The 21,067-nt window shown below is 41.0% G+C and overlaps 1 protein-coding gene and 1 long non-coding RNA gene across 23 annotated transcripts in view; one reads left to right on the top strand and one right to left on the bottom strand.

The window, feature by feature from the left end:
• B3GALNT1 (beta-1,3-N-acetylgalactosaminyltransferase 1 (Globoside blood group)) overlaps positions 1-2,512 on the bottom strand; it is a 32,049-nt gene extending 29,537 nt beyond the window's left edge. For 4 of the 22 annotated variants that reach the window (XM_027112664.1, XM_027112751.1, XM_027112638.1 and 1 more), the window contains exons 1-3: positions 1,994-2,185; positions 1,243-1,322; positions 731-819 (exon numbers count right to left, since the gene is read on the bottom strand). The gene's annotated coding sequence lies outside the window, so the exon portion shown is untranslated. Of the gene's footprint in view, positions 1-730; positions 820-904; positions 1,102-1,242; positions 1,323-1,769; positions 1,934-1,993; positions 2,186-2,493 lie in introns of those variants that run through there. The other 18 variants (XM_027112772.1, XM_027112701.1, XM_027112817.1 and 15 more) reach the window with 9 other exon arrangements.
• Positions 2,513-2,525: 13 nt separating this feature from the next.
• LOC113623487 (uncharacterized) lies at positions 2,526-19,887 on the top strand. The gene is made up of 3 exons (XR_003433950.1): positions 2,526-2,633; positions 19,293-19,342; positions 19,842-19,887. It is a non-coding gene; the product is annotated as an uncharacterized LOC113623487 (long non-coding RNA).
• Positions 19,888-21,067: the final 1,180 nt, after the last annotated feature.

Genomic DNA, 21,067 nt, shown 5'->3' with positions numbered 1-21,067 from the left:
TAATATGCAACTTTTTACTAAAGCAAAATCATTGCTCATAGTCCAAAAAACGATATCTGCCAAAGAACCTGCTATTAAATGAACTGCAACTTTTGAATTTATCTGCTGTGCCAGGTCATTTAAGAGCATCCTGTTTGACCCTCCAGTTTTGACCTCATTCATGAAGCTGTAGTGTGTTTATCTACTACACAGTGAGCAGGGATGAGCAACGATAGCTGTTTTCTGATGTAACAGAGAAGCATATTTGGCCTGGACATATTATGGTTGCAGAAGAAATAAAGGCATTTCCTAAAATGGGATTCTACCTGTATCATCCAATGGTGGACAGAACAGTGCTGGAGACTGGGCACAGAGACAAGGCAAATCATTTGAAAGGGAAGGAAAAGAGAGAAAAGTAACCACTGGTGTATTTTCTTAGGGATAAAGAGAGTTGAGTCTGATCTTGAGTTGAATATGACCACTAAAATAAGTTTATATAGTTAAGTTTTCCTGAGATACCATGGTATTTTAATAATGATTCAATTTTTAAAAAAATATATATATATAACCTAAAATGGTTTAATTGAGCTTAACTCTTCCAACTCCTCAAATCCTTTAGGGAAGAAATATACTAGAATATATAACAAAACATGTAGCTGCATAAATGATCCTTAAAATCTTATAAAGGAGACTATTATGGTCAATTTTAACCGATAAGGATAATTTCTCAATTAAAATAAGAGGAACTTACCTGTAGAATTTCAGATGAGACTAAAACACTAACCGAAGTTTTTTGTTTTCCGTATTCCATGCTTTAATTAAAAGATATGCCGTGCACTACTGAACAGAAGAACAGAAAAAGAATGTATCTCAGTCATAACTTAACAACATTGGGCATGAGACATCTAAAATTAATGTTCTATACCTAGCAAGCTGCTATAGGAGCAAACCATTATATATCAACATTCTTTTCATTTTTGGAAAAGCTTTGATCCTCTCTTCTTCCTCCTTGCTCTCAAATCACTTCATGCATCTCATCTGGAATTATACTTGGCCACTGTCTTGATAACAGGCTTTATTTTCAGGACTGGAATTACCCAACAACCATTCATTTGAACGAACTTTATAGTCAGGAGAAAAAAAAAAGGTCTTAGACTCTTACCTCTAAATAGTAAATAGTTCCCTTCTCTACACGGATACAGGTTCAATGTATGCTTTTATCAGGCATCAACACATTCTGAGAGCACAAAATCAGCTCCCTACCTCTGTCTAAGCCGCCTGGGGAAAGCTAAAACATAAAGCTGTTCCCAGGTGAAGACTGCAAACTCAAATCTTCCTCACCTCTGAAAACAGAAAAAAACACATGGTTTGGTAATTTGTTCCTTATTGATAGCTCTACCTGACAAACCAGCCACCTCCTAAACGCTGGTACTAAGTGCAAAACACATGAAGGAAAGAAAACCGTCTCTGCTTTGCACATTCTCTCCAACAGTGGAAGAGAGAGAAGAAACACGGAATGCCACTCGTGCTTGCTGCTGGCATCATTCCCTATTGCTTGAAAAGTGAGGCTCCATTGCACCTTAAAGATTTCCTTTAAAATGCCTTGTATGCTTGCTAAGACCCCTTTTAAAAATCTTGTAGCCCTAGCCTCTTCGGGTTTCCTCCTCTCTCTGGCCAATTCGCCCATTCTCCTCCTTAGGTCCACATTCCTCCCCACCCCTCCCCAGGAGGAACAAGCCTCCCACAATTCGGCTGCTGGGCCCTTCCCTAACTCCTTGTCAAGGCTTTACCCCAGGCCTGCTTGGGGAATCCGACACCGAATCACCGTCCCCGTCCGCTCCCCCGCCGACCCACCCAACTTGCTTCGTGCTGCTCCCCGAGGAGACGGGAAGGGAGTAGTCTGCGCGCTGGGGCAGAGCAGGGCGGACAGCTTGCTCCTCTCAGCCTCGGCCTGGCCCTACCACGCACCCCGGCGCTCCTAGGTGTCGCCCGCGGCCCCACCTCCCGCGCTCACCCGGTGGGGGAACAAATAGTCGCGGAGGCCCAAGCGTCTGGGCGCGGCCGCTCGCGGCTCAACCCCGGCCGCGCTCCGAGAGAGGGCCGGAAGAGTGGGCGGCGCCTCCCGGCCCAGCTGTCCGGGCCTCGGTGTCCCGGAGGAGGGCACGTCACCGGCGGAGCAGGTCCCAGCGCCACGCCCGCCACCCAGCCCGAGGGCCTCCGAGGCCTCCGCGCCGCCCCAGCACCCACCCCGGACCACACTCACCACCCCCGCGTGGCGCGCACCGTGCTCCGACGTGGGCGGATGGCCTAAGCTCCAGCCCCGCGCGCACACGCAGCCTTATCGCAGCCGCACGCGCGGCCGGGCGCGCGCAGACCATGCGCCGGGCCCTAAACCCCTTGTCCTCTCGCTCGCACGCACGCACGCGCGGGCCCTGACCCCCCAGGAGGGCGGCGTCGCGCGGCACCCAGGCCTCCGCGCTAATCCGGGCGCGGCCTCGGGATTCTCGGCTTCACCTTGCATTCCATGCACCGGGGTGCTAGGTAGTCATTTTACATTTGAGCTTGGCAGCGGTTAGTCGATGGGCTGACCTCGGGAAGGATTTCTGTTGAAGACTCGCTTCTCTTTGCCCCGGCTTGCCCTGTTTTCAAGTTGCGTAAGTGCCCGGCCTCGCGGCAGTCCGGGAGGTATTTACTTATTAAAATTCGCACAGAGCTATGAAGGGAAGAAGACATCTTGGGAAGTTCTTTGCTCTTGCAGACGAAATGCGCGTTCTCCTTCTAGAATCAATAGAAAAAGAAGGCTGGGGATACGTCGGGGTTGCAATGGTCTGGGGTGTGAACAGGAGTCCCGGGAGTCGCATGCTCTCGAGAAATGCCTCTCAAAACCCTCCTTTGGTCTGGAGAATTCAAAGGTCTGTCCCACCCTGAGTTGTCACTAACTGTTGCTTCTTGGGAGGAACGGAGAAGCTTTGAGGCGCGGGAGCTGAGTGTGCTGTATGGGCTCTGGTTGCACCGGCCTCTGGGTGGAGGTTGTTGAATTAATTCAGAAACAGTATTTACTCTCCTCTCTTGGCACCCCTGAAACAGTGCCATCTGAAAACAGTTCCCCATTCAGGCCGCTTGTCTGTGGCACGGTGAACAGGTCGGCAGAGGCATCACGGTGTGAAAAGTTGAAAGAATAGTTCAGTGAACAGCCATGTACATTCCTCCGAGAATGAATAACTCAACATTTTGCGGTAACTGCTTTCTTTCTCTCTCGCCTAAGTAAAGACAAAGACATTCCCCTATGCAACCACATAAGAAACTAAATTACATCTAAGAAACTTAATAATTTGACATCACCTAATATCCAGCCCATATGCAAATTTCTCCAGTTATCAAAAAAAGTCATATATTGGTTTTGTAGAAAGGTAGTCCCATGGCGTCCAGTTCTTATTTAAGGGATGCAATATCTTCTCTTACCGAATGGATAATAAGACAAATCTCAGGACTTTCTCTTTTAAGTTTCCTCTGTTTCCTGAATTGTCTATTTAATCTTTTTTTTATTGTTTTAAGCTCTTTTAAGTTAAAGACTTTTTTTCAAATTTGTGTGGATCTCTGCTTAACATTTACATTAAAGACTGCTGCTAGTCAAAAGCAAAAAACAAGAGAGTCCTGTGAAGATTCATGCATTGTATTTGTTATGGTTGTCTCTTTTTTTTTTTTTTTTTTGGCGGTATGCGGGCCTCTCACTGGTGTGGCCTCTCCCGTTGCGGAGCGCAGGCTCAGCGGCCATGGCTCACGGGCCCAGCCACTCCGCGGCACGTGGGATCCTCCCGGACCGGGGCACAAACCCGCGTCCGCTGCATCTGCAGGCGGACCCTCAACCACTGCGCCACCAGGGAAGCCCTGGTTGTCTCTTTTAATGCGGAGCAATCCTCCACCTGTTTTGTTTTTGTGGTATTAACTTTTTAAAGAGTCTAGGCCAGTTATTTGGCAGAGGATTCTACTTTCGCAATTTGTCTGACCTTGTTTTCCTCCTGATGTCATTTAATTTTTTCTCTAGATCCCATATTTCCTGTAAGCTCGAAGGAAGGTTGAGAGGTTTGATTAGATGGCAAGAATCCTTCTAAGATGGTACACTTTATGAGGTGCTCTTATTGTTTTCCATCAGCAAGAACATAATAATAAATATTAAACCCCTGTTATTTTTATATGCATAATATTAGGTTGTCCCAGTATCAGTGGTCACTGAAATCTGAAGTGTTCTCCAGATTTCTCTATTAAACTACATTTTCTCTTTTGTGGTTAATAGGTAATCTGTGGGGTGGAGACTTTGGATCTGTTTGGAGAAGAAAGTCTTAGATCCCTGCAAGGAGGACATGGGTTACAAATCCATTCACCTAGGTGGATAGAGTAATCATCTGGATCATTCTGGTACCCAGTGTTAGGCGCTTCATTGAATTAGGTACTAGCTTCATTCAAAGAACAGTAAAACTCTGGACTCTGTGGAGTTTGGGCCACTGTAGGGTTCCTGTGGATAATTCTGGGAAAAGCAGTGATACTTTCTACAAGGTCTTGTGATGTCTGTTTTAAGAAGGCTTGATAAAATCCAAGAGGAGTTTCCTATATGTAACTGGGCATACCTGAAACTAAACCCCCAGTTCCATTCTAACAACAGAAACAAATCAAGAATATGTAATACTGTGTGTAAACTCTGTCTGTGATCACCTGGTCTCTGGCTCATATCAAACATCTGGGGGTGTGAGCTCATCCATTTACGCTTATAAGCCCCACTGGGTGAGATCTATGTCAAGTTTACTCTGTATAACAATGACCACTTCAGCTCCCACAAGAGGAGTCTCAAAGGGCATCTTCTATTCCACAGACAAATGTAGGGTTCTAAACAGAGAGCCTGTATCTCCACTTTTATAATTTTTAGTGAGTCAGTCAGTGGATCACATCAGTGGTTTTTGTTTGCATCAGCAAATTCGTGTCTGCTCATGCCTCTGCCAGTTGATCTGAATTTCATCAGAGTCAGCTTTCTAAAAGTCCAAGGCAGAAGCTGCAAGGCAGAAGCTAGACTTGAAAGTTATGTTGCATCATTTTTGTGACATTTTATTGGTCAATAGGAAGCATAGGACTGTTCAAGATTCAAGGGGAGGGATTCAGACAAGGCATGAACACGAGGAGATGAGGCTCACTGCGGAGTCGGAGGGAAAATATTTGGAAAGGAGCTACCACACTGCTCTAGGCCAAATGCAAACTTAGATGTGTAGTATTGATCATAGGGGTGCTTTGCTCAAAATCAGGTGGGTCTGGATCATCTGTTTAACTTCAAGCCTCGTCATAACCACCCATCCCCAATTGTGATCTACACATTTACGTGAAGACTATAAATATGGGCCCCCATTTCTTTTTTTTTTAATTAATTAATTTATTATTTAAGTTTGGCTGCGTTGGGTCTTCGTTGCCACGCACGGGCTTTCTCTAGTTGCGTCAAGCGGGGGCTACTCTTCATTGCGGTGTGTGGGCTTCTCATTGCGGTGGCTTCTCTTGTTGCGGAACACGGGCTCTAGGTGCGGGAGCTCAGTAGCTGTGGCTCACGGGCACTAGAGCACAGGCTCAGTAGTTGTGGTGCACGGGCTTAGTTGCTCCGCAGCACGTGGGATCTTCCTGGACCAGGGATTGAACCCGTGTACCCTGCATTGGCAGGCAGATTCTTAACCACTGCGCCACCAGGGAAGTACCCCCCCCCCGTTTCTTTTTGTTTACAAATTTCTTGGTTCAACTGCTTCTCCCTTACAAAAGCATTGTTTTTTTGTTTTTTTTTTCCCTATGGGAAGGAAAAAGAATAGGGGCGTGAAATGTACATTTAAAAATTATTTATGGTATTTTGGAGGTTCTCTGAAAATAATAGAGGTGGAAATAGGAGTTAAAATGGGTGTACAACAAAATTATTTGTGGATAGTAGCAGTGTAAGTCTAGGCACTGGACTTCTTTGACACTGTGTAAATATTCAGATCTGAATCCCTGGTTGTGATTCTTTTTCTGGCTCCAGCCCTGGCAGGTAGCTGTGCCCTTTGCAAAGGGTAAAGTGATTGCTACCTGCTGATGCCTTTATCACAACCATTCTTCACCTCACCTTGGCTGACACTTCACCTCACTAAGTAAAGGAAATCCATTGGTAACAAAACTAGGAAGGGTCCATTGCAAATAGAGTAATATACGGAAAAAAATAGACCTCTGTATTTGGAAGGATGCTTTAGGACACTGATATTATATCTTACAAATTCTGTATTTTTATTTTTGAAAAGTTATATTCCGATACCTGTTTTTAAAATGTTTTGAATGTCCTATGAATAATGAGTGGATATATGTGCTCATAGATGGCAAAACCTCCCTAGGATGCAAAACAGAGCCATGGACAGCAGACTAGGGGGACGAAATCCTCTCAAGTGAAATGATTGGGAAGAAAAGGTCCAAAACCTTCGAGAGCTTATTTCCTTCGAGGCAGTTTCCTTGTTCCTTGTGTAGCGTTTATTCAGCTTGTGATTCAGTTATCTATTGCATCTCATATATTAAAAATATCCATTTAGTATTTCTCACGATTCTGAGGGTTGGTTGGCTGACTCCTCTGTGGTTGTGTCTGGATTTACTCACACAGTTATATTCAGCTCTAACAGGGGCTGGCAAAAGTTTCTGTAAGGGGTGGTAGCTCGTGCATATTTTAGGTTTTGTGTCTGTTGCATATTCTTCTTTGTTATTCATTGATAATTTTTTTTTTTTTTTTTTTTACAAACCTTTAAAAAGCAAAAGCTATTCGTAGCTCAAGGGCCCTACAAAGAAACAGGCTGAGGGCCAGATTTGGTCCGCAGGCTGTGGTTTGCCAACCCCTGAACTGGAAAGTCAGCTAAGCTGAAGGTCAAAGGTGACCTCACTTACATGTCTGGCACTTGGTGATGCCATCCACTGAAGGCCATGGTTCTCCTTCTGGAGAATCTTCAGGGCTTCTCGTCCTCCAGGGGCTCCATTGTCAGTCTGTGGGCAGCGTCCAAGACAGTGGAGGTGGAAGCTGTCAGACTCGTTAAGGCATAGCTGGGGAATCACACAGGGTCACATATGCCACATTCTGTGGATTAGAGGAGACCACGAGGCCAGCCCAGATTGAAGGGATGGGCAGCCAGACTCCCTGTCAGTGGGAGGAGCTGCCGATGTCCTGGCCACAGCCAGCTTAACTAAGTGGAGGATTTCTGCTGTCCGCATCACCCAGGGAGATGGAGGGCTGATGCTGACCTTGACATTAGCTTGGCTCTCAGAGCCTTATTCAGATAACTTCACATTGAGTCATAAAACTATGGATTTCTGATCTCTGATGGCAGCTACTGTTCTTACTCTTCCTTTTGACCATATCACCCCAGACTGTTTTGAATTCTGTGAGCACTCACTCATTTCCCTCAGTACTAGTTTATAGGTGTCTCTGCTAAGAGATATCAGCTCTTTGAAGGAAGGACCATGCCCTACCACTCTGCCTTGCTGTGATATATCTTCAATAGATAGGTACGGAATTTAATTAAATAGCCTAACTAAGGTTTAACATCAGGTTATTTGCTTACTTCATAAAAGCAAAACTAATTTAAGAATCTTGCACATTACCTCCAAATTCTGGAAGAACAGCATGCACCAAAGAGTTACGTTTCACACCCAAATACTGTCTAATCAATCACATGGTTAAACTTCCTAGCAGTTTTCCAAACATATAATCAAACGTTAGGAAGCAGTATGCTTAATGACAAGTTTGAACTAGCAATCAGCTTTAAGGACATATTACATTTTAACTCTGTGTCTGCAGATGAAAATCAAAATGTAGCAGCATAGGGAGCTCAGCTTGGTGCTCTGTGATGGCCTAGTTGGGTGGGATGTGGGTGCAGGCAGGGAGGTCCAAGAGGGAGGGGATGTGTATGCGTATGACTGATTCACTTCGCTGTGTGGCAGAAACTAACACAACATTGTAAAGCAATTATACTCCAATAAAAAAAATTAATAAGTGGAGGAGGGGAGAATGTTAAAAATCTGAGCCCATTAAGAGTGAGGTTAAGGGGAGAAAAACAAATCCAATAAATATATGCTATCAAGTAAAAAAAAAAAAAAAGTAACAGCAGTTTGGAATATATGCTATGTATGTTCCAAGGCAGAAGTAATTCTGGAGAGAGTTTCTAATCTACAGTAAATGCTGCTACTAATTGCTTAGTTGAATTTTTTAATATGTGTTTTCTCCCAGTTCTCATTGTAACTCCATCTTCTTCCACTTGATGGAAAGCTTTGACAATTTATTATGTTTAGAAGCAGCTGGGGTGTATTTCTAATTGATGATTTGTTATCCTGTATTTCTTACTTGACTATCCACATTTTTCATTCTCTTCAGCATTTTCCTCCAACATCTCCTGTCTCACTGAACTAGATGGATGGTGCTCCTTTTGTGCAAACGCAGGCAGTATTTCAGTCCCTCCCCTGCTTCTTCCTTCCATCGGACCTCAGGTACATACAGGACTGATGCTAGATAACATGTATATGGCACTTAAACATTAACAAAGTGTATTCACATATCTGTATCGGTTGATTAGTAATACATCAGTCCTGTGAGATAGATGCTACCACTACCTTCATTTAGCAGGTAGGGAGACTGGTAAACAGCTGTCCCAGAATACTTCAAGAATGTGTCCAAGCCAACTTCAGTACCTTCCCATAAAATCTGTTTATTCTTCTGGATTTGGTGAAAGCAGCCCCATTTATCAGTCGCCCAAGTCTGACCCTCAATTCTTCCCTCTCCATTACTCCACATGTCCAGACAGCCACCAAGATCCTGTGGATTTTCTCTCTCTGAGACCCTGACCTTCTGATCCTCTGCTCCCCCAAAAGCCTCACTTCTCACTTGGGTTTGTGTCAGAGCTTTCTGTCTGCTCCCCTGACTTCTGAGTTGCCTATCTAGTCCTTCACATTACCATGAGGGCTGTCTTCCTCAAACCCAGATCTTTCCATGCACTTCTGGTTTTACATGGGTCAGTGGTTCCCCACAGGGCACAGTCTAAAGGGTTACAAAGCTCATGAGACTGAGGAACTGAATTTTTAATTTTACTTAATTTAAATTAATGTAGCTGCTATATTGAACAATAAGGCTAAGTGGCCACCATATTGAACAATGCAGATCTATGTGAATCCCTTTTTGTCTGTCAAAACTCAGTTCAAACATGGCTCAGCCTAAGGACCAGCTACACAATTTGTGGAGCCCAGTGCAAAATGAAAATGCAGGGCCCCTTGTAAGAAATTATTAAGAATTTCAAAACAGCACCAGCAGAGCATTAAACAAAGCACAAGGCCCTTCTAAGTGCAGGGCCCTGTGTGACTACACAGTTTCCATGCTCATGCAAATGGGCAGTAGAAAAATTCACAAAGGGTATGAAGAAGCAATTTACAGAAGAGGAAATCTGCATGGCCAGTAAATATCTGAAAAGATGCACATTTTCATAGGAATCAAGGAAATGCAAATTAAAGCCACAATGAGACAGTTTTATACCTACTCATTGCCAGAAATTTTAAAGTCCAATAATATTAAGTTGTTAGGTAGTAATCACTGCTGATGATTGTATAAATCACTTATCTAATAAAATTGAAGATGTGCATATCCTGTAAACCAGCGGTTCCACTCTTAGATGTCTTCCCTGGAGAAACATGCACATGTGCACAAGAAGGTGTGTACAACAATGTTTATGACAGCTTTCTTTTAACTGAGAGGCATCTGAAACACACTAATATGCACAAATGGGAGGATTGATAAATAAATGCAGCATGTTTTAGGAAAATTTCATGTAATAATTAAAATGGATAGTTTAGAGTTATATCTCTCAGCTTGGATAAATTTCAAAAATATAACGTTGATCAAAGAAAGCAAGTTCCAGAAAGGCGTTATTTATGAATATGTTTTACAAATGTGAAAAACATAATTATATTATTGTTTGTAAATATATATATGTATTGTAAATATATATGTATTATAAATTTATATATGCATTATAAGTATATATATCATATATAGTAAACATATATAACCAAAGCACAGGAGTGATTACCTCTAGTGAGGGGTAAGGGGACAGAGACTAGGGTGGCACAGGGCACTTCACTGAAGCTACAGTGATTTATTTCTTAAAAAATAATCACTTAACTGAAATACACACAGACACACAAAGAAAATAATGCAAGTAGTAGAAGAAAGTGTGAATGAATTGCTATATAACATAAGAAAGGGAAAACCCCACAAAATATGACTCAAAATGAAGAAGCAATAAAAGATTCATAAATGCATTTATACATAAGCTTTTAAAAGAACACTTTTCATGAGGAAAAACTATAAGCAAGTAAAAAATCCTGACAACTTGGAGAAAATATTTGTAATGTCTATCATTAGAGGGCTAATATTTTCCCCAATATTTCATTATGAACATTTTCAAACATGTAGCAAAGTTGAAAAAATTTTGTAGAGAACACGCACCCTCTAGATCTTACCATCAACATTTTACTTGCTTTATCATGTATGTAATTTATCTCTATCCATCTGTCAATCTATATTATTTTTTGTTGTGTTTCAAAATAAATCACAAACCGGTATATTGATGCATGTATATTATTAACCAGAATTCAGTATTTGTTTAAGGTGTTTCTTGTGATATAAAATTTAAATAGAATGAAATACACAAATCTTAATTGTACATTCTCTGATTTTTGACAAATACATATACCTCTGTGACTGAAACCTTGACCCAGAAGGCTAATATTAGTAATATATAAAGAGCTCCTAAAAATTGAGAGAAAAATGCCAACAGTGCAATAGAAAAATGAGTAAAAAATATGAACAGACAATTCCACAGAAAAAGAAATACAAATGGCCTTTAAACACACGAAAAGGGGGCTTCCCTGGTGGCGCAGTGGTTGAGAGTCCGCCTGCTGATGCAGAGAACAGGGATTCGTGCCCTGGTCCAGGAGGATCCCACATGCCATGGAGCAGCTGGGCCCGTGAGCCATGGCTGCTGAGCCTGCACATCCGGAGCCTGTGCTCCGCAACGGGAGAGGCCACAACAGTGAGAGGCCCGCGTACTGCAAAAACACACACACACACACACACACACACACACGAAAAGGTGCTCAGCCTGCCCATCGTAAGAGAAATATTTTACAATGAACAATCTGAAAAGGAAATTAAGAAAACAATTCCATTTATAATAGCATCAAAAAGAATAAAAATACTTGGGAATTAACTTAACCAAGTAAGTGAAAGAGTTGTATACTGAAAACTATAAAACATCGCACAGAGAAATGATAGAAGACACAAATAAATGCAAAAAACATCTTGTGTTCATGGAATGAAAAATTTAATATTGTTAAGATTTCAGTACCACCCAAAGTGATCTACAGATTGAATGCAATCCCTATCAGAATCCTAACATTTTTTGCAGAAAAAGACATCTTAAAATACATGTGGACTCTCATGGGACCCCAAATAACAGAAATAATCTTGAAAAAGAAGAAAAATGTTGTAGGTCTCACACTTCCTGATTTCAAAACTTATTACAGAGTTACAGTAATTAAAACACTGTGAACTGGCATAAAGACAAACATATAGACCAATGGAATAGAAAAGAGAGCCTAGAAATAACCCCTCATATATATGGTCAGACGATTTTCACCAAGGGTGCCAATACCATTCATGGTGAAAGGACTTTTTCAACAAATGGTGCTGGGAAAACTGGATATCCATTTCCAAAATAATGAAGTTGGACCCTCATCCAACATCATATATAAAAATTAACTCAAAACTGGGAATTCAGTGGTGGTCCAGTGTTTAGGACTCTGTGCTTTCACTTCAAGGGCCCGAGTTCAGTCCCTGGTCAGGGAACTAAGATCCCACAAGTTGTGTGTCGTGGTCAAAAATAAATAAATAAACAAACTCGAAATGGATTGAAGACCTATACACAAAAGCTAAAACCATAAAAACTCAGATGAAAACAGAGAACAATCTTCATGACATCAGATTTGGCAATAATTTCTTTGATATGTTACCAACAGCATAAGTAACAAAAGAAAAAAAAAGACAAATTGGACTTCATCAAAATTAAAAACTTATGTATGCTAAAGGACACTATCAACGGAGTAAAAAGGCAGTTCACAGAATGAGAAAAAATATTTGCAAATCATATATCTGATAAGGATTAATATCCAGAATATATAAAGAACTCCTAAAAGTCAACAACACACACACACACACACACACACACACACACACACACAACTCTAGTTCAAAAATGGGCAAAGGACTTGAAAAGACAATTCTCCAAAGAAGATATACAGATGACCAATAAGCACATGAAAAGATGTTCAACATCACTAATAATGAGGGAAATGCAGATCAAAACCACAATGAAATACCACTTCAGACCCATTAGAATTGTTATTATCAAAAAACCCAGAAAACAAGTGTTGACAAAAATGTGGAGAAATTGGATCCCTTGGGCGTTGCTGGTGGCAATGTAAAGTCATGCAGCTGCTGTGAAAAAAAAATATGATAGTTCCTCAAAAAATTAAACATAGAATTACCATATGATCCAACAGTTCCACTTCTGGGTATATATACAAAAGAAATGAAAGCAGGGATTTGAACAGATGCTTGTAAACTAATATTCATAGCAACATTATTCACAATAGCCAAAAGATGGAAACAACCCCAATGTCTATCAATGGATGAATAAATAAACAAGATGGAGCATATACATACTATGGAATATTATTTAGCCTTAAAAAGGAGTGAAATTCTAATACATGCTGCAGCATGGATGAACCTTGAGGATATACTGTTAAGTGAAATAAGCCAGACACAAATATACAAATATTGTAAGATTCCACTTAACATGAGGTACCTAGAATACTTAAATACATAGAGACAGAAGGTAGAACACAGGTTACCAGGGGACGAGGGGAAGGAGGAGTGGGGAGTTATTGTTTAATAGGTATAGAGTTTCAGCTTAGAATGATGAAAGTTCTCTAGATGGACAGTGGCGATAGTCAATGTGCACATACTTAATGCCACTGAACTGTCCACTTAAAAGTGGTTTAAAAGTTAAAACTTATGTATATTTTACTACAATGAAAAACATTTTAAAAAGTAAAAAATAAATTAAAACAAAGAAATGCTAATTAACACTGCACTGAGTTGCCATTTCTCACCTATCAGATTGACAAAAATCCAAAACTTTGACCATGTGAGGCTGTGAGGAAACAGGCCTTCTCATTGCTATTGGCAAGGCAAAAAAATGTAGTATAACCGCTATGGTGAGGAGTTTGGCAATGTCTAGAAAAATTACATGAGCATTTACCCTTTGACCCAACATCTGCTCATTCCAGGAAAGTCTCCTGGAGACATACTTGCAGAAATATGAAATTGTTATGACATATAGCAATTTATGTTTATGTCATAACATAAATTGTTATTACATAAAAATTATTATAATAGGCATAAAGCTACTTATGGTGGCATTGTTTGCTATAGTAAAAACAAAACAAAACAAAAACAAAACTGGAAACAACCCAAAGGTTCAGTGATAGGGAAATGGTCTAGTAAACTATGGGGCATCCAAGCAATGGAGAACTACACAACTAAAAAGGAGTGAGGAAGGCCTCTATATATTGGTATGGAACTATCACTAGGCGATTGTTAAATGAGATAAAGTAAGATGCAGGACGGTGTTTATGTTGTGCTACATTTTGTGTGAGAAACAGGTAAATAAATCATAAACATATTTGTGATATTTTTCAAAAGGTAACAATGAAATGATACATCAAAAACTAATGAGAGGGCTTCCCTGGTGGCACAGTGGTTGAGAGTCCGCCTGCCGATGCAGGGGACACGGGTTTGTGCCCTGTCTGGGAAGATCCCACATGCCGCGGAGCGGCTGGGCCCTTGAGCCATGGCCGCTGAGCCTGTGTGTCCGGAGCCTGTGCTCCGCAACGGGAGAGGCCACAACAGTGAGAGGCCCGCGTACTGCAGAAAAAAACAAAACAAACAAACAAAAAAACTAATGAGAACGGTTTCCTAGATTGGAAGAGAGGGTGCAAGATGAAGGGGCAAGGACAGAAGAAAAAGTTCTGTGGGTGCATTTTTGGCTTTGGAACCATATAAATATTTATATAATTCAAAACTGGGAAAAAACAAATCCCTAAAATTGAACACAAATGGAAACAAATGAACTTAACCGTATATCAATTTGATGCCATAGTGGCATAGAGAAAATAATTCCTTATTTAAAAATATAGGATACCCTTAGTGGCGTATAGTCTAAAGAAGAACAGAACCACAAAGAAATTTTATATTGCATTCTTTTTTGTAACACTAATAGTGACATGATGTAGGAAAAACAACAAATAGTTGTGTTAATGCTATTAGAAACTTAGATTTCCACAGCAAGAGAAAAGAGATACAAGTGTAAAAATTTTAAAGTTAAGTAAAAACAGAATAATGACTGCAACAGATTGAAACATCAAATATATATAAATCTGAATTCATGATGATGCTTTAAAAACACACTGGTTACCATTGGAGGTTGCTAGATTACTAAGTCACTACTCTAAACATTGATGAATCAAGGGAAAAACATCAAGGATCCTACCTTTCCCATATAAATGAAATAATTAATGAGGAAAAGTCCTCTTTTATAGATGAATTTCAGCTAATGAATAAAGAAGCAGTGATAGAATAGCCCTCCACCATTTTGCAACCTCTAATGAAATAAAGACTATCTAGCTACCCAAAATATTAGGTAAAATGTTGATAGGGAACGTTAAAGTGGAGAAAATTGGCCGACACCACCAGAATCCGAAGACCTTTAGCAACAATAAAACTAGAACAACTGGTAATGTGTGCCTCGTGGTAAAATGTAATTTGAAGCACACAACACCATTGGTGAAGTATTCTTGGATAAAAATCTAATCAGGCTTCTAGATCTAAGTCTACTTTATAGGAAATATAGAAGTTAGAGGAAGAATTAACAGTTAAAGCAGTGATAGGAGGAAAATCAATAGCCTAAAATAATATTATCAGTAAAAATGGAAGATCGAAAAATAAATGAACTAAAATTTCAATTCCAAACCTAGAAAGAGAAGAGTAAAATAAACCAAAAGAAAACAGGGAGAAGAAAATAATAAAGATTAGAAAGCAGAAATTAATTATTACAATAGGAAAAATAAATAAATCTTTGGGAAAAATAATCTAAATTGTTCTTTGAAAAAACAATTAAATAAACAAACCACCAGCTAACCTAATCATGAAAAGAAAACAAGGGAGAAAATATACAAAACAAGAAATGACAAGGGATATGTAAGCATTGAAAGAGAAGAAAATGTTAAACATTTAAGACACCACTCTGCACAGTTTCATGCAAATACATTTGAAAACCTAGTTGAAATAAATAATTCCCTTGGAAAATAAAAATTTCCAAAATTGTCACTAAAGTTTAAACAAATCAATTTTCAGAGAAGAAATAGAGAACTGCCTAAAATGCCCATCTATATAAGATTAGTTGAACAAATGATGGTACATCCAAACAATGGAATACTATGCAGCAAAGATCTCTATGTACTGATAAGGAGTGTTTTCAAGGAATATTTTGTTAAATGAAAAAAAGCAAGGTATGAAAGAGTATATTTAATGTAAACATATGAAAAGGAGATAAATAAGACTACATATATATTTGCTTATAATTTTAAAAAATATGGGAAGGATAAAGCAGCAACTAACAAAAATGTTGAAAATGAAATGCAAGTTCTTTGAGCTTAGTGCTTTATATAGTTTTCACTTTTGAACCATTAAATGTTTTGCATATTAAATCAACAAAAATTTAAAAGGCAAGTCCTAACATTGGACACAAACAGCCACAAATTAACCTAATTAATGAAACTATCAAATTGATACCATGGCCATTCAGAAGAAAGAATTAATTCAACTGACTTTTGAGCAGTGTACTCCCTAAATAAAATGTATTTTAAGTACAAAAAGAATTACAGAGAAATACTGATCTTTTCTTAGGTTTGTTTTTTATAATGATATCAGTGAAGAAATTTTGAAAATATTTTGTATCTATTATAGGTTAGAAAAAATTGTTGGAAACCAGGCTTTTTCTCACTATGGCAGAAGGGAGATACCAGTTGTAATAGGAGAAGGTTAGGAAGAATCATTTTCTTAAAATTTTGATTTGATTTGCATTGGAGTTATCAATATTAACTCATGGTTTAATATTTTCTAGCTCTGAAATTTTTATTTTCTAGGCTCCTGAAAAGTCTAGAAGCAATAATATTTCAATAACATTGGGCATACCTAGTATGCAGATGCTGACTTCTAAATATTGTTCTCCACTGAAAGGAACTCAGGTTCTTTGGAGAAATGGCTGATTCCAAGTCTGGGATACAGAAAGTACACAGTAAGTTGGAGACATCCGGTGCACAAATGTGAGGAAGTGCTCACAATTAATGGGGACATGTCAGAGGATATAGGAGCTAGCTTAAAGTTGTTCCCGCTGGCCAAGTTTGTGATAAGTTGACCATCAAAAAGAATAATGATGGTAATGGTTATATTATCTTGAGTTAGAAAAGAACCCATGATTCCAAAGTGACTCAGAAAACTAAAAATAGAACTACCATATGACCCAGCAATTCTATTTCTGAGTATATACCCTCAAAAAACTAAAACACTAATTCAAAAAGATACATGCACTCCAATGTTCATAGCGGCATTATTTACAATTGTCAATATATGGAAACAACCTCAGTGTCCATCAACAGATGAATGTATAAGGAAGATGTGGTACATACATATAATGGAATACTACTTAGCCATAAAAAAGAATGAAATAATGCCATTTGCAGGATTATTGAGCAATAGGATATTCACATGTTATCATGTATCACCCACAGTTACTTACTGATTACAATACATACACACACACACACACACACACACACACACACACAAACACACACCCGGAATGTGTTGAGACTAGTACGCTGATCTTTATAAACCTTCAGTAGCCTGGAAATGGGAGGAACTCTTTTATGAGTTCTTCAACAGTAATCTTCATTGGAAGAAGAGACTTCCGTTTGGGTATGTTGTTTTGGAATGCTTCTACATCTAGAGACACAAAAATATTGTTACTGAGGGAGACTGAGGCTATCGGAGTAGAGATGTTGAGAAGCTAAACCAAGTGCTTTATTTTGTAAAGTAAATCTGGTGTGTCTTGCCCCAAAGAGGTATTTTAGCAAAGCCAAGACCTTGCAGAATTGCGTCTTCCACAGGAGAAAGGATTCTTTTCCATATTTGGATTTAGACTGTGCTCTGTTTGGTTATTATCGCTGGAGATGTGTATATGTTCTTCTTTGTGGAGTAATGCACAGAGACTCAGGAGCAGAACCTCTAAAGCTGCAGGAGAGATATGCACACCTGATCTTCCTCTGGGACTTTGAAGTGAGCTGGACTAGGTCCAGTGTAGCACAGAGTGGATTGTGGATACACCCACTGAGATTCCATAATCCAGATTGTGCTGATACTAGGTTTTATGTTGTAATTGTCCTGAGGGGTGAGAGGGGGTGGAGCTCAGGATAACCAAAGCCCTGAGGGTTAGGGTGGGAATTCTTTTGAAGGGAAACATAATTCCACTGGCAGTCATCCACCTAAATAATGGAGTGTGTACCCATTATTCATTGGCTGTCTGCCCTTCTTATAATAGGTCCACAATTATAAATTCCTGGGGTGTAAAACTTCAGCATGGAGGGGGGGAACTAGAGAGGAAGGAGAACTTTTCCCCTGGTTTGGGTCCTTGTTGAGAGTTTGGTGTGGACCTTGAGGTATCAAGATATTTGGGAGCCCAACTGGGAGGCAGTCAAGGCAGGGCGCACTGGGGGTGGCGTCTCTGAGAGAAGCCTCTTCTAAGAGCATCTGGAAGGGCGTGACTGCCTGTGCTAAACTTCCCTGACAGCCTGTCTCAGCTGTGCTGAGGTGATTAAGGGAAGGACCTGCCCCAGCTAGGGGGCCGGTGGTAAAGGGCAAAACACTACCTCTCCCCTGGAGCCAAAGGGGAGATAGCAGAGATGTTGCCAGTTAGCAAAGATACAAACATACTTTCCAAAGGGTAGAGGTCATCAGGCATAAATTCTGTGTGTCTGTTAATTAATGGAGTATGTACCCATTACTCATTGGTTGTCTCTCCCTTATAATAGGTCCACAATCTCCTATCAGTAATTCTGAAATCCCAATGAATTTGAAAAAATATTTTTTTCATAAGTTTGCAACTGTCTCATCTGGTGGCAAAACTTGACTGGAACTTATGTGAGATTATTTATACTCTTTATTTATCTCACTTGATTTCTGAAAATGTATATGCTTTGCTACAGAAAAATTGATGTGTTTGTTAATAGGGTACTGCCTCAGAGTTCTCTGGGGCCCATAAATCTGAAAATTAAAAACCTGAAAACTGCTGAATTCCAAAACCTGTCTGGCCACAAGGGATGAGGATTTAGACCTAGATATGGGATTTGTAGCAGTATGAACCTTCCTTTAAGCTGGCGATCTGCTTCAGGACCCTTAGGGAAGCAGGGCCTGTTTCTTTTGATCCTTGGATATAAACTCCACCCCACCCCGCCTCCTGCTCTAGGATAGGACCTGTGCCTAGTCTGCACAGGTTTAAAATATTTGAATGTGTTGCCAACAGTAAAAACTCAGGAGGTTACACATAAACGTCTAGATTTCTAGTGTCTATTGGGAAGTTGGAAAGCTAGCAGTATTGACTTTGCATTCTGACAGATCAGAAATTTGCTGGGACTGAAAAGCAGCTGCCCTGTTTGCTGGGAAGATTGTCTATTTGCCACAGTTTCCACCACTCTCAACTATGATATGAGACTCAACTTAGTCACAACCTAGAAATCCATCTTTCTTTAAGTTGGTAGTTATTAATATATATTTTTTTTTCAGAGGGATGGACAGGGGTAGTGGGGCAAAGGCTTCTAGTCACCCTACTCACATCATTTATTTTTATTATGCCTCCAGCTACTGAAGGCATTTCAGTTTTCGATCCCTACTATACCCCAGAGTCAAAGCTTTTTCCTCAGAGTCCCTGGACTCCACCTGGGTTACCATCCTAGCTGTAGCTCTGACCCACCAATGACCTTAAGTTGACAGAGCCCACGGCGTTTTCCATAAGGGGCTTGCTCCCCCGGACTCACTCCTTGTCTGTTCCTTTCTCCAGGCCTGGGATATCTTCCCAAGAACTGGCTGTCTTCACCGAAGCCCTTTCCAGTAAGTGCATTTCTTTCCACCTGCCCTGTAGATGCCCTGTAGCTTTTCAGCCTGTGCCAGCTGGTGCCGTTCTCACTCTTACACTGTGGTCCTGGCCCTGGTGGCAAGGCGTGCTGCAGAATGTGTGACCCTCTCCTGCGTTTCTGGCTTTGATGAGGTGCTCTGTTCTGATCCTAAATGATTTCCTGTTCTTTGTGTTTCCAACCCCCGCCTGGTCACCTGTATTATTATTTCCCCTCGCACTTTTGTTAACCCCACTGCATATCTCAGCCAGAAGGACCCAAGGCCTTCATCCTGACACATGATGGAAAAACAGCACTCAGCCAGGAGCCAGGAGATCTGGCCTCTACTCCCAACTATACCCTTGTCGGTAGAAAGTCCATGAACAAATCACTTTCCTCTCTGGCCCTTGGATTTCTCAATTGTAAAATGAGGCAATTTTGCTGTAGGTGTACTCAATATCTTTTTTTTTTTTTTTTTTTTTTTTTGCGGTACGCAGGCCTCACTGTTGTGGCCTCTCCCGTTGCGGAGCACAGGCTCCGGACGCGCAGGCTCAGCGGCCATGGCTCACGGGCCCAGCCGCTCCGCGGCATGTGGGATCTTCCCGGACTGGGGCACGAACCCGTGTCCCCTGCATCGGCAGGCGGACTCTCAACCACTGCGCCACCAGGGAAGCCCTCAATATCCTTTTAATCCTGCATACTGGGCATCCCCCTCCCAGCGGATAAAACATGCTTGATTTATTGATGTGCAGCCCTGTTTTTTCCTATTGGTCTTGGTTGGAGGAAGAAAACATTGGTCTTGATAGAAGAAAACATTCATTTCCTTATTTAGTGCCTGAGGAATCTCTCACATAATAGTATACCGTATATACTCCAGAACTGGCCTCTCTCCTGGGTGCTGACATAGGGCCTGAGTAAAACCAGATCCACCGTCTGGGAGGGGCTGGGCCCCAGACCTTAAGATCAAGTGCTGGGCAGGCAAGTGCTCTGGAGCAGTGGTCCCCAACCTTTCTGGCACCAGGGAGCAGTTTCGTGGAAGACAATTTTTCCACAGATGGGGGCGGGTGAGGGGGGATGGTTTCAGGATGATTCAAACGCATTACATTTATTGTGCACTTTATTTCTATTATTATTACATTGTAATATGTAATAAAATAATTATACAACTACCATAATGCAGAATCAGTGGGATCCCTGAGCTTGTTTTCACTTGCCACTCACTGATGGGCTTTTGATATGAGTCTGAAAGCAATTGGTTTATTATGGTCTCTGTGCAGTCAAACCTCTCTGCTAATAATAATCTGTATTTGCAGCCACTCCCCAGCGCTAGCATCACTGCCTCAGCTCCACCTCAGATCATCAGGCATTAGATCCTCATAAGGAGTGTGCAACCTAGATCTCCGCACACGCAGTTCACAGTAGGGTTCGGGCTCCTATGAGAATCTAATGCCGCTGCTGATCTGACAGGAGGTGGAGCTCAGGGGTAATGCGAGCAGTGGGGAGCGGCTGTAAATACAGGTGAAGCTTCGCTTGCTTACCCGCTGCTCACCTCCTGCTGTGCGGCCTGGTTCCTAACACGCCACGGACTGGTACCTGTCCGTGGCCTGGGGGTTGGGGATCCCTTCTCTGGAGAACAACAGGTGGAAAGAGGTGTAATTTAACCTCATCATCACTTTACATTTCCTGCCAGGTAGTCTGCTCCTGTTCTTGAGGTCAGAGATAG

Source organism: Aethalodelphis obliquidens, unplaced genomic scaffold, assembly GCF_003676395.1.
Source record: "Aethalodelphis obliquidens isolate GAN/ISIS:26980383/991018 unplaced genomic scaffold, ASM367639v1 scaffold1, whole genome shotgun sequence".
Lineage (NCBI taxonomy): Eukaryota > Metazoa > Chordata > Mammalia > Artiodactyla > Delphinidae > Aethalodelphis > Aethalodelphis obliquidens.
The sequence above is the reverse complement of the archived record's forward strand: the minus strand, read 5'-3'. Positions and strand labels throughout refer to the sequence as shown.